General features: G+C 34.2%; 1 long non-coding RNA gene across 1 annotated transcript; it reads right to left on the bottom strand.

The window, feature by feature from the left end:
• Positions 1 to 3,457: 3,457 nt before the first annotated feature.
• On the bottom strand, positions 3,458 to 8,098 carry LOC110793960 (uncharacterized). Its single transcript, XR_008921126.1, has 3 exons — positions 6,528 to 8,098; positions 3,882 to 6,198; positions 3,458 to 3,811 (listed from the first exon to the last, which is right to left on the bottom strand). It is a non-coding gene; the product is annotated as an uncharacterized lncRNA (long non-coding RNA).
• Between the last annotated feature and the right edge of the window lie 6,833 nt (positions 8,099 to 14,931).

The raw sequence follows: 14,931 nt of genomic DNA, 5'->3' as shown, positions 1-14,931 counted from the left end.
GCACCCTTGAGAGGTGCGTCACGGTTCTTAGAAAACTAACCACTTTGACTTTGCTATTTCTCTTTTTATTTAACGAATCTCAAATTATGGGACAGGATACGTTCTGTTCGATTTATGGATCGATTGCGACAGAACGCGTGATCAGTTTTGCAGCGTGAGGCTTAGGCTTAGGGGTTTAGAGTCAATACTCAGAATAATAATTGTGTGTTGTGTTTTTGTGTGTCCTTTTTACGTCGAACTTAAGGCCCTATTTATAGAAAAGCGTTCGTGGAAAGATAGAATTGTAGAGCTCTAATCCACGAGGAATTAGGAAAAAACACGTACCGGGTATATTCAGCGCCCAGGCCTGGGCGCCGAAGATTTCGGCGCCCAGAGTCAGGCGTTGAAAATAGGATCTGAGCTGTTTTTTTTCTTAGTCAGATTCGGATTCCTAGAATCCGGAGTATTTGAGATTTAATTGAGTCTTTTAGTGCGTATTAACCTTGTGACGGGATGCGTCTGGGCCCGTTACGAACTCTAGGCTCGTTAGGATTTTAATTAATACGTAACTCTTACTTTCGAATCATATTAGGAATAGGATTCTCTCGCAATTTCTATCTCACTTAGGATTTATGTTGGAGTGCAACACCTAATTCTGACAGGTTTCTATCTTTTATGACTTGCCACTTTTAACAACTACCCATTACGGCAGTTACTATTTTTAGCAGGTTTCCATAAATAGCAGGTTTCTATAAATAGCAGGTTTCGGGTGAAATGAAAAGGGGAATTGAGATTCATTATTTTATAGGAGATGCGTTGTCAAGTGGAGATTTATGCTTTCATCATCGAACCTTCCCTTTCGGGAATGGGGACAAAAGTAGGTGTCTACAGGCACACACCCCACAGCTAGGGTTGAAGGCACAGTCCCTAAGAAACCCCAGCACTATAAGTAGCTCAGATCCCAAGGTAAAAGGGCATTCAATTCATTCCCACCAACCAAAACTTACCTTTGCTATGCCTTCTCTCTACAAATTATTTATCTCTCTAGCTTATACTTACTTAAGCATCAGAGGGAATATTCCTACGGGAATATTTTTATTTTGCAGGTTGCCAGAAGTTCGTGTCAGGTCATACTTGATACCTCCGAGGAACGCGTGCCACGTCAGCACCGTAAAAGATCCCACAACACCTTGGATATTGATCTACGGCCAATATTAACGCTAATTAAAACTCTAAGAACTTTAAAAAAAAAAAAACTAAAATCTAAAATCAGAATCTCTCTCATACTCTCTCTCCTCTCGGTTCATGACCCTCCTTCTTCCCTTGAAATCCTTCCCAGATCCCACCTCCCTTCAAATTGTAAACATTCAAATGCTGCAAATTGTAAATATTCAAGTACCAAAGAGCCTTCGGCCTCAACAACGGAAACATCACTTCAAGCCGATTTTTTTCGCGAGACTCCTTTGATCCACGAATCGATGATAACAAGAAACTGGTAATTATTAATTTCTTCTCTTTCCCTCCGTCTTGTTTAGTTAAACTAATACAACATTGCGATTCATGAAATAAGTATGCTTCTCTAATTTATTTACTTTTTAATTTTTTTCCTTCAAATTCTAGGTTTTGGGGTCTTATTTCTAATTGATTACAGATTATTAAAAGCCTCAAGTCTACTTATTTTTCTCTCAATCAATATGTTCTTTATAGTTTAATTTTAGATTGGGGAATTTTAGAAATTTGGTTTATTAAGTCAAAAAATATGACAATGGGGTAGATTGTTACTTTCAATGGAAAATATTACTCGGTTGTTGGCAATATCAAGTTGGATTACATAACTGACATTCAATCTAGTTGTAAATATGGAAAAGCGGGTCTCATGAGACATCCTATATAGGATTACTCAGAGGCATCCATACATTCTATGAGGCACAAGCCAAAAATATGACAATGGATAATTGCATCTGTACTAGATTATACATTTAAAGAATCATATATTTATGTTTGCAGTGGATAACTGATACTTCAAATTAGGATAATACTCGGATGTTGCTCTTTAAATTAAATCTCATTCTCACGATATTGTGTGGACTGTGTAGAATATGGAGATCAAGGTTTTTTTCTGAAAATCCTAACTGCTATGTATTCTGATATTCTGAAATTTGTGATGGGTGAAAACTGCAGTCTTGTTCTTGCTTGCTATGTAGTTGGAGTTGTGCTAAAACCTATTAGCTCAAATGGTAGAGCACTATGCATATGATATGCATAGGGGACGTGGGTTCGATTCCCACATAGGTTGTCTTTAACCTTATAGTATGCGGGCATTTCAAGGACCATTTCTAAGATGACATTACCTTATTGATTTTAATTTTATAGATACACAAAACTAGTATTTCTAATTACCTTGTTCATTTTAGTATACTTGTTTTATTGATACACAAAACTAATACTTTGTAGGAGATATTATCTCATCAACTGATAAATTAGTACACCAAAATATTGTGACTTTTTGTGACTCATGAACTGCTATGTTATCTCATCAACTCATAGTTGTGACTTGTGATATTGAAACTAATACTTCTATGGAGATATTATCTCATCAACTCATAAACTGCTATGTTATCTCATAAACTCATAAAACTAATACTTCGTAGGAGATATTATCTCATCAACTCATAAACTGCTATGTTGTGACTTGTGATATTGAAAATTAGTACACCAAAATATTGAAAATATATAATGGTGAACAAACACTTACTTTCAAGGATATATCTCTTTATATTAGAATTTTTCTTTTTAAAAACTTTCCTAAATGCAAAGTCTGTAGAGTCAAAGGAGACACAAAAACTAGCGTACGAAAAACAAGAACAAAACAGCAAGTTTTGCGGTAGCACAACCCTAACTCATTTTTTTTGCAGTAGCACAGCAAGTTTTGCAGTAGCACAGCCCGAACAAAACAGCAAGTCCTTGCCAACGTATGATTCTGTATGCATCACTGAGTAGAGTTCTTATACCACAAGTTTTGCAGTAGCACAGCCCTAACTCATTTTTTCATAATAACTCGCTTTTGGAATTAGCAACAGAGATTCTAATATCACTGAAAAGACTGCACGACAACTGGTGTGGTAATTAGAAAGTTTCTAGTCACAACTTACAAGACTCACCACATTGTCACCAAAGAGAATAAAAAGGCACCCCATTGATGCAACTCACAGAGCTAACACAAGTAAAACACAGTCTGGGCTGCAACTCACAGAGAAAACACAAGTAAAACACAGTCTAAGCTAACACATTCAAATAATCCTTTTTATCCACTGATGCATGCAAACTAAGCTGTTGTAGAAAGTACTGAAAACAACTTTGTTTGTCATTATCTGATGGTTTAGGGTTGTTCACAAGTGTTCAAGGATTTTACTTCTCTGTTGCACTATAACCAAGCTAAAAATCAATTAGATTCCACTATTTACACCACTCGAAAAGGAAATTAAAAACTTGTCTCCTCCGAAGAGATTAATGGGAAGTATGATAACAGTAAGCAACACAAAAAATCAATATGTTGTTCCCAGACAACAATATCACTGTCAATGAAACAATCAACAATGGAGACTTTCTGTACAAACTTGTTCTCAGTTAAAATACCCCAACAAAATCAGCTACATATGGCAACTTCCTAATGAACTACAGCTGCATTAGACCAAAGCAGAAAAAATGAGAGCAGCTGATATCAGAAGTGAGACATCAACATCAACACCAGCAGCACCGCCTCCACATCAACATCAGCAGCAGCAGCACCACCACCACCAGCTAGAGCCAAAACAGTGATGAACAGAACACCCTAGGAAAATAAAGACATTAGCAAGATAGAAGAAAAACTAAATTAAACACATAAAATAGAAGCATGGTACCTTGGTTAAGTAGAGATCTTTGCAGGGCAATTACCACTATCATGGTATGCCAAATGACCACAACTTTTACACTGTCTCTGTTTCTTTTCTTGTTGTTCCATTGCCTTCTCTTTTCCCCCTTTCATGCGTTTACCAGATCCTTTGGTATTCGATTATTTTGGTGGAAGAATCTCAACTTCTTTCGGTACACTTGATCTGGTAAAATATTCCAACTCTTGTGTCTTGCTCTCAGTGGGATTACTCTTGAACTCTTTTAATAATTTTGATACGTTTTGAAATTCATTTGAGATAAGAGTTAGTTTTTCAGGGTCTCTTCCCGCCAAATTCATGCAGTTTAAGAATTCAAACCAATTATTAGTAATCAGCTTATCCTCATTATCTATTTTGGAACAAGTTTCCAAAAGGTTACTAGACACATTAAAAATCGACTTGCTTGTTGCCATCTTGGTCCATCTGTTCAATATATAGTAACCTGGAACTTCAGATAAACCTTTTCCCTTCAGAATGCATAATATATGTCGGCATGGAATTCCCTCACATGGGAACATTTTGCATGAACAGTATGCCACATGACTGAGAGGGTTATACACAACCTCACGCATCTTCCCATTTTTTCGAGCATGATTAGCTATAGTTATAACTAGTCCCTCTTGTGTCTCTTTCTTGTCCTCAACTTCACAATCCATACAAGCAATCCACAACTGCTCTTGAAACTTGTAAAAGTTAGTGAAAGTGTAGACTTGACTTGCATGTCTCTCCAAATCCCTATTTGTTTTTAGTTCAGGAATTAAAGAAAAGTTATCATTGTCAGACATTGATTGAGAATGTCTCTGTGACTCTACAACACTCTCAAATCTCATCCAGAACTCCACTAGACTCAAATGCGGATTTGTGAAACTACAAAAAAAAAACTATTCTCACTTTCAGACCTCAACGTTGTCCGTAACACAACTCCTAAGAAAACATCTCTGAAATAAGCTGGTATCTACAAGTCCCTAATCGAAAACATCTGAGAAAGCCAATCATTAGTTTGTAACTTAAATTCATTGACAACTGATTTCCACGATGATTCAAATTCCTCCTTTGTCTCTGAATTATACACACAAGACTTAAATTGGTTCATAAAAACTTCGTTACTACTCAAAGTGCTTCCCACCTTTTCTGAAAGTTTTCTCATTATATGCCATATGCAAAACCTATGAGTAGACGTGTCAAAAACATTTTTGATGGCTACTTTCACTGCAGGATCTTGATCAGTGATGATGCAAACATGTTTGTGACCGTCCAGTGCATCTAAGAACTTTTCAAACAACTAAGAAAATGATTCAGCTTTCTCATCCCCCAAAAATGCTGCTCCAAACGTAATACAAAGTCAGTGGTTATCAAGACCAGTAAATGGAGCAAAGATCATCTTATATCTGTTAGTGTCATAAGTAGTATCAAATGACACAACATCTCCATATAATGCATAATTCTTTCTAGAAATGCCATCTACCCAAAATACATGTCTCAATTGGCGTGTGGCCTTGTTTATCTCATATAGTCATATGCAAAATAAAATGAAGGATCGATTTTTTGTTTTCTCTTGAAATTCTCAATAAACATGTCAACATCATAATCTTTAATATGAAGGCTCAAATCTCTTTGGAAGTTTTTCAAATCTTGCTTACTACATCCAACATTTTGATACCCACCCACTTGTTCCTTTATGTAACGATGCGCCCTACTACCACCAACATTGGCACGAGCAAATGCCTTATACAAGCATCTATGGACATTAGTAATTCCCCTATTTGATTTTAGCATGTGACGCTTTCTAGGGGTTGCAAGTAAATGGGTATGACCTTCATGAAATTTGTACACTACATATTTACCCTCCGATGTTCGTTTAAAACCAACAAGAGCCTCACACCCTTCCCTACTCAATTTCACATTTCGTACTTTTTGCTTGCCTGCGTATTTAGCTTCTCTAAAACCCTCTTTTTCACAAACACAAGTTTTATACTTCAACAATCCAGATTTTTTTTATCTCTTTTGGTAGATGATTTACGGACACTAAAACCGACTTGATGATCATATTTTTTGTAGAATTTCTCACATTCCTCTAGGTTGTCAAACTCCATACCTTCTTTTGGTTTCAAATCATCTTCACATACAGGAAGCCACTCTTTAATTATATTCATAGGGCTTCTGCATTTGTTAGGCGTCTCATTTTCTCCTCCTTCACGTTCAACGCGCTCTTCATTTTCAGATTGCAATTGGTGACGATTAAGCTCATATTCGTCTTCTTCTTGTTGAATCTCATCCATATTATAACCTTAAAAAACAATATATTAATTTTGACTCACATACATAAAATTGAATAAATATATAAATAAAATTTGGCTATGCAGAAAAATTATTTCACTAACAAATTTACGTCCAAGATGGTTCAATAGTTTATTATAAGAATTATTTCATATTAATATTAGGTTAGGTTTACGAATAGAATAAGCACCATAAAATATTCATCATTCATAATAGTTCATATTAAGGGTGTAAACTAATTAAAAGATTAATTCATCATAGCAAACGTACTTCGTAGGTTTACATACATATATTGTTGTGGAAAACTATACAATGGTGTTATTGGAAAATCGATTTTACCTTCGGGTAAGCAATGGTTTGTTGCAGTTGATTGCTCCATCAATGATCTTATCCACTGTATATGACGATAACAAGGAAACGACGGTAGAAACTGGTTGGCGAGTATTGTACTGCAATTTCCTAATATGATGATTATCAAGATGATTGGTAGATTTGAAGAACAACGTGATAAAGAAACATAAGGGCTGTTGTAATTGATCGGTTACTTTTTTTTATTATACTTTAGATATTTAAGTTCATGAGTTTTAATTAGCGTTAATATTGGCCGTAGATCAATATCCAAGATTGAGGACGAGAGTTCTCATTAAAAGAGGGGTTCTCAACTTCTCATGATATATATATATATATTTACACTCAAATGAGAAGACACCTTATAATGAGAAGAATGAGAAAGAATCTCAATCGTACAAATTACTTAATCTCACGACTCACAATTCAGCTTATTTTCATACACGGCGCTATCATCCCTGATTAAGATAATTATGAAAAAAAACCAAATCACCGATTCACGACAAATGACAAACCAATGCTAACCGACCACCACCGATTCAAAATCTAACCACATTTTTCTCTCTCCTACTTCCCTAATGTTCTTTCTCATTTATGATGTTAATCAGATTCCAATAATACCAACCCCCTTTACTCTCACCTCCATCTTCAACATCCTCATAACTCTCCTCTTCTTTTAACAGGAGGGAGCTGAATGAAGTGCATTTAGATTCTCAATTCCATAAAATCTTGTGCTTTGACTGGGCCAACTACCCATGGCGCACAATTATATGCCACAAGTCATTGAGCCTGCAATCATTGTTGTCTTCCCTTGCTCAATTTTTCTGACATTTTTTTCAATTTTAATGGATAATCTTATCTGGGTATTTTTCATTTGGATATGTGGAGAGTGAAAATAAGAAAAATATTTTTTTCATAAACTTTGTAATTGGGGGTGATTAAATATGTTATTGCTCTTGTTCATGGTGTTTAGTAATACAAAATTCAAAAGGGAGACGAGGTTGGGAAATTTGCTCATTTCATATAAATGAGCAAATATATGCAAATTATATTTTCTCATTTCAAATAAATGAGTAAAATATATTTGCTCATTTGTGTTAATGAGCAAAAAAAAAAAAAAACTCAAATGAGCAAACAAATTTGCTCATTTGATTAAATGAGCAGAAAAACTAAATCCGTAACTTTGATTTAGTAAATATAAAAATTACATCAAACATTGAGCATAACATCACAATCTCCATACTTACAAAGCAAAAAATAAAAGATGAAAATTCAAAAATAAAAAAGAAAGAAAGTAGGAGGAGGAGAGAGAGAAAGATGTATTCATGTCATGTCAAACCTTCATGTGATTCTTAATGCTTGTTGTTGATGATTGACTAAAAATATGCAAATTAGGGGTTTAATTAAGTAGTTTATGTTATAAGGAGTAGAAAAGAGGAGTATAGATATTTAGGAGAGAAAGAACCCATTGATTTGTTTGTATTAGAGGAGAGAGAATCAGTATAACTATGATGGGTGAAGATGGAGGGGATAAGGGCGTGGGCCTAGTGGGGGGTTTATGCTTTTTTCTTTCGCCAGTTAGAATTTCAAAGCCACGAGACGAGGCCCACGATTGTTTTAAATGATATGTACGGTAACTATCATCGTTCCTGAAATATAGATCGTCAGATGAAATTATTTATAAGGCTGAGATTCTTTCTCATTCTTCCCATTAAGGATCTTCTCATTAGATGGTGACCCTATATATATATATAGGGTCACCATCTATATATATATATATATATAGGGGAGGGATCCGGTAAGAACACTCCTTTATGTAAGTACACTTCTTATAATAAGAACACCTTATAATCCGTAGGATTAGATTAGATCCAACGATGGGGATGAATCGCGTGTCCACTTCCATTAATGGCAATATATGTAATTACATAATCTTGTAGAACACACAAAACAGAAAAGTAGAACCTACTTTTCTCTCTCCTCAAACATATGTCGCAGACCCTTTTCCACACTATTTTCTCTCTCCTAAAACCTCTATTCTCTCTCTTAAATTCGCACCAATTCCTACCGATTTTCTTTCAATTTCCGGAAATATCTACTAAATATATTGCAATTATTGCATAATATTCAATGTTAATCGATGAATTCAGCAAAAAGGCAAAATCGCAGTCAAACCCTAGAAATTCAGCTTCGAGTGAATTGAGAATGGATCCGAGAGAAGATTAAGAAATTCTGACAGGAACTACCTACGGCAACCGAAAGTGAGTACTATAATCTTTGAATTTGGAACAATTATTGTGTTTTGTGTTAATTTTGTTGAGTTTTTTTTATGATGTTTTGAATATAGTTTTGGATTTCGGAAATTCATTGACATACATTGTGAACATAAGGTCGGTAATAATCTGATTATTTCGAATTATATTAGCCGTTTTTATAATTAAATTTATGTCAAGTTTTGTTCAATTTTGAATTTTAAGGAAATACATTAATGCAATGGATGACGATGATGAAGATGTGCAAGTTATTGGAGCAAAACCTACTCCCGAAGATCCTCCAACAAATTCGTAAGTATTGAATTTGTTAATTATCCAAATTTTATTTGATTTGATGTTCTAATTGTATTATTCGATGGTCTAATCGGATTATTTGATTTTCTAATTGTATTTTTTGATGTTTAATTATTTTAAATTGTGTTCTGTTTTATCAGTAGGCATCTGATTATAAAGTTTCATATGGAGATTTGTAATTACTTCTAATTAATTTTTGTAGAATTTCTGTAATTAAATTGAAATTAATCTGGATGTTTGTATGTTCTAAATTATATAAGACAATGTTCTAAATTATATAACACAATGTTCTAATAGGTCCTTACGATTGTTGATAGCATCAAGTTAAATTTAGATCCTAAGATTAAAGTGATAGAACAATAAGCTCTGTTTGGTTTTTGTTTGAGCTAAGTATATTTGTTGTTATTTTAGAACACATGACTTAATTTTTAGAACATAAGGCATACGTTTTAGAACACATGATTTAAGTATTAAAGAAAACTAAAGCCTTAAGTTTTTCAACATTTACAATGATTTATAGAACATGAGCCCGTTAATTTATCTAAGAATGGAGTTTATTATATAGCTAAGCCATGGACTATTCCCTAAAACTCAAAGGGTATGTTCCAACTAATGGTAGTCACTTTGATCACAGGAGAGATGGTTTCATTATAGTTAATCCCCTTCTTTCAGTATTTCCTGTAGTCACATACCTAACATTCCATCTTCCTATCGCACCATTGTTTTGGGTCTTATTCACATTGATAGCTCTACACTTCACCTTGCAAACCACTCGTTGATTATTCGCTTTCTTCCTGGTAGTAATTTACCAAATCCCAGTTATTATTATCAAAGCCTCAACTTCCTCATTCCTTACATTGTGCCACTCGGTATAAAAGACCACCTTTTCCTAACTGGATATTTAAGAAATAGAGATTCCCGAGTAGAAAAAGACATATTGGATGGTTTCTTTGATATGATTGATGACTTGGTGTAACGTTTCTTCTCTCATTTGCCTGCCGGAACAGACAGATACATTTTCTATAACAAAATCTTTTCCCTGGCAGATATTATTGTCACTCCGACAATTGAGTATGTTTTTTTGCTATTGCCTCCCTCTCTCATTAATGTTTTGGAGCTTGGCCAAAGATTTGTCTAATGTCAATAACAATGCGCATTTGCATTGCGCATCACTTGTTTCCATATGTGAATATTAATGTCTACTACCTTTAGAACTATATGGTTGTTGTTATGTTAGGACTCACTGGTTAATTTTTAGATAATAGGGCTTAATATTTAGAACATGCGTAATATGTCATAAGTTTTAGAGCATCTAGTATATATTTAGAACATATACGGATTTTATGTTTTAAGTCTTAGTTACTGAATTATTGCATGACAAATTCAAACTAGAGGTTTATGTTTGAAGTCTTTGTAATTATTTTTTGGAGTAATTACTGTTTAAAACTATGTAAAAACTGACATCATAAATTTAGAACATAGGGATTATGATTTAGAACGTATGCCATGAGTTTTAGAACATAAGCCATAAAGTATATATCTTACACCATACATTTTAGAACATACGCCATAAGTTTTAGAACATGTAGGCATAAGTTTTAGAACACGATTTAAACTTTGTTACATATGCGAGTTTATTGTACTTATTGTCTTCTAACTTTAGTATTTTCAAATAAATTTATTGGTGATGGTTGGTCAAGTATGATATCTAATTCTTCCCAAGCGTACTTTGTGAATCTGGCCTACCCAACACACCCGTGCTTTGACTCTTCAGGTACGCAAAACATTTCTTACTTGTTTGATAAGGGTATTGTACTGTGAAATGTGTAGAAGATTGCTACAATATGAGTATATGGGTAAGAGCTTGGTTATGAACTTGTGTTGTTCTTTTCTATTTGATTATGAACTGACATAACGAATTTCGAAATTCAGAATTCTATCATGTACATGGTCTGGTGATTTCCTCCCCTTTTAGTTTTTAGTTTCTGAAATCTATTTCTTTGGGGATCTAAAACATGGGTGTTGGTTGTCTTGTTGCGGGAAAGTAGATGTATTTGAAATGGTTATATCATCAACTTGAAAGTAATCATAATTGACTAAGTAAAATGCTAGTCCAACAAAGATTAGCATACAGGCATACAATGAGCTGTTCGATATTAATCCGGTTTATAATCTAGATGTTATTGATTCTCAAACCCAAAACTTATGTTCTTAATAAAATTGCATGCTCCTAACCCCCTTGTTTACACAATATTTAATTTAGAACATAGTTTTAGAACATAAAACTTACGTTTTAGAACATGACAAAAAAATGATTAGAATATTATATTGTCTATTTGTCTATGAATTGTTGATTGTATAACCCAAAATTTTGTTCTTAATAAAATGCATGCTCCTAAGTCCTAACACCATTTTTTACGCAATATTTACTTTGTAGAACATATAAATCATTATTTAGAACATAATACTTGCTTTTTAGAACATGACCAAGATTATCTACTATTTCCGTAGGCACCTATTTTCCATTAACGAGTGCTCACTAGCTTAGAACATTAAGTTTCACTTTTTAGAACATCAATATTTACTGTTTAGAACATGAAAGTTACTTTATAGAACATGGTCAATCATTACTAATGATAAGTTAATAAGAAATATATACGGATTTTATGTTTTAATTCTTAGCAAGTTACTGAATTGCATGACAAAATCAAACTACAGGATTATGTTTTAAGCCTTTGTAATTAAATTTTGGATTAAGTATTGTTTAAAACTATGTAAAAAGTGACATCTTGAATTTAGAATGCATGGATTAATTTTTGGAATGTTGGTATTTAATTTGTTGTTTAAACCAAATAATACTTACAAAATGATTATTAATTCCTAGCCTATTTGTAGTTATGTTTGGAACACACGGGTGAATTTTTAGAACACAAGTCTTAAGATTTAGAACATATGGCATAAGTTTTAGAATATATGTCATACGTTTTAGAACACACAGGTCAACTTTTAGAATACAAAGCTTAAGATTTAGAATCTCTTTCCTTAGGTCTAAATTGTACGAACTTTAGTTTCTTCGTATACCTTACATCTTGGGCATAGTGGAGGTATGCTACTATTTATACTATTTTTGAACCCTTTCAAGTTGGGAGAGCTTTGCCACACAAATGTCTTCACTTATTGGGTAATATTTCATCCTCTCAATTCCTTAGAACATGAAGTTTCAGTTTTTAGAACATAAATGTTTACGGTTTAGAACATGAAAATTATTTTTAGAATGTTTATTTTTACTAATTAGAAGAAGATTAATGTATTTTTGAATTTCAAAATTAATTTGTGATTTTTTCTTGATTTTTTGTGATTAGTTTCTGCGTTATTCCTGAATTTGTGTAGATTTGGGAAGTTTCGAATCTTTTAAATTTCTGAAATAATCCTTGATGTTCTAAAATCGACAATAATATGTTCTAAATTTTTAGCTCACATCCTTCAAATATTGGGTAATTTTTCATTAACTCAATTCTTTAGAACATAAAGGTTCACTATTTAGAACATTAAGTTTCATTTTCAAAACATAAATGTTTATTGTTTAGAACATGAAAGTGACTTTTTAGAACATTTATTTTTACCGATTAGAAGAATATTAGTTTATGGCTTTATATTCAGACTTCATGAAGATAGATAATCCGTCATTTATTTTTTGCTCGTGGACTTCTTTTCTCTCTTTTTTTTTTCTTCTGTCTAAGTTACACAACCTAATTAATTTTACAAGTTAATATATGTGTACTTGTAAACTAATTCCTCATTCCGCTCTTTGGGCTGTCAAAGATTTCCATCTATGAAACTCGACTCAGGTTGTTGTGGAGGATTAGAGACTAATCTTTCTATTATGGGAGGGACTGGGAATTGGAGTTTAGAGGATTAGAGACTAAGCCAGTTATGGGCTAATATAGATGTTGCACATATTGGTGTTGGTCTTAGATGGTTGTGTAGCTGTTGTTGCAGGTTGTTTATTTTACAGAGAAGGGTTGTTGCAGATCAGTCTGGGATGGTATGATGCCACAGATCGACTGTTGGTTGTCTCTCTTTTTTGCTGCTACTAGCAGTGTTGTTTGCATTGTGTTGTTGCAAGGACCGGGGCAATGCCCAATTGCCCATAGTGGTTGTAGTGCTAGTTGTTTTGATTGGTTTGTTGGTCTATGTGGATCACGTACACGAGCTCTCATTTGCCTGGTGTATTGCAAATCAACCAGAAATGTGAAATAAGGTCATTAATATTCTGATTATTTAGAACTATATTGGTTGTTTTTATACATTAATTGAGTAAAGTTTTGGATATTTGTATGTTCTATATTATATAACTAGATGTTCTAAATTATGTAACTAGACGTTCTAAATTATGTAACTAGATGTTCTAAATTATTTAACATGATGCTCAAATAGGTTAGAATTTATATGTTAAAATTTTTAAATGCAGAGGTTAAAAGTGCAGAATAGAACAAAAAATTGGTGGTCTTTTCCGAAACTTTATCGTCCATTCCAGCTAAACTGATGGAAACAGGGGCATGATCAATTATTAAGTTTTAACCCATTCCAAAATCCTGGATCCGCCCTTGTTAATATGTTCTGATAAGCGTCAAAATTGGATGCAGGTGTGTTCACCAGTGAGCTCATATCTTCCCAGTTGCTGCTGCCTGATGAATTGCTGCTGGTACTACTATTGTTGCCTACATCCAAACCCACCAGAGCATCTCTCGTTTCCATCATAACTTAGCTGGTTATTACTCAAGTGCACTTCAACCTCATCAGAAGGATAAGATTTCTCCTGTTCTTGAGGTACATTCATCCTCGCAACATAGTTTTTAGAACATAGTTTTTAGCTTTTAGAACATAAAGTATGAGTTCTTACTAGCCTACTAGCTCAATAGGTAGAGCTTTGTGCAAATGCACAAAAGATGTGGGTTCGAATCCCACGTAGGCTAATCAGTAAGGTTTAGAACATATGCAACATTATTTAGAACAAAAGTTCAACTTTTTAGAACATGGACTAAAAAAGACTTTTAAAATATTTTTAAAGTGAGAATATTCCAGAAAAATGTCACTAATTATTATTATTAGCAGATGTGTGTGCTGCTGTGGTTTTGCAGCATGTATTGGTTTGGTTCTGTGTGGGCTGATGGTTTCAGTCCCTGTTGCTACTGCATCCTGTTGTAAGCTGTTGCCAGGTGTGTTGCGGGTGTGCAGGTTGGGTGCAGTTGTTGTTGTTGTCTACAGGGGTGTGCAGTCCGCTGGCAGGTGTCTGGGCAGTTGGTGGATGGCTTGCTGCTCTCAGGCTGCTTGGGCGCTGGCCGTAGTTAGGTGGCAGCAATTTGTCTTCATGTTGGTGCTGCTTTGCTGGTGCATTCTGCTGGTGCAGTTCAGGAGGCATCATCTGTGCAGTTTCAGTCAGTCTGTGCAGACTGATGTTGTTGTTGTCCTGGATCAGCTGCTCATTGTACTGCTTGTATTGTGGTTGCTGCTGCTTCTATGCTGCTGGTGTTGTGCCTGCTTGTAGTGTTGCCTTCTCTTGCTTTGTATATTTTGCCCTATGTGTCGTTGTTTTCCTTTTGTCGCTGCTTTGTTTGGTGCTAGGGATGCGGGTTGTGCTCCCTTTGTAGTTGATTTTATGTTTGGATATTTCTTAATAAAATGTATGATATACTGATTTAGAACATATGCAGTAGTTTTTGGAACAATAAGCTTCAATTTTTTAGAACATGGACTCAAAAGGACTTTGTACATGCATAATGTTTTTAGCACATAGGCCTTAAGGAATTGAGGTGAATAATATGAGA

Source organism: Spinacia oleracea, chromosome 5, assembly GCF_020520425.1.
Source record: "Spinacia oleracea cultivar Varoflay chromosome 5, BTI_SOV_V1, whole genome shotgun sequence".
Lineage (NCBI taxonomy): Eukaryota > Viridiplantae > Streptophyta > Magnoliopsida > Caryophyllales > Amaranthaceae > Spinacia > Spinacia oleracea.
This window is presented reverse-complemented; position numbering and strand designations above follow the sequence as displayed.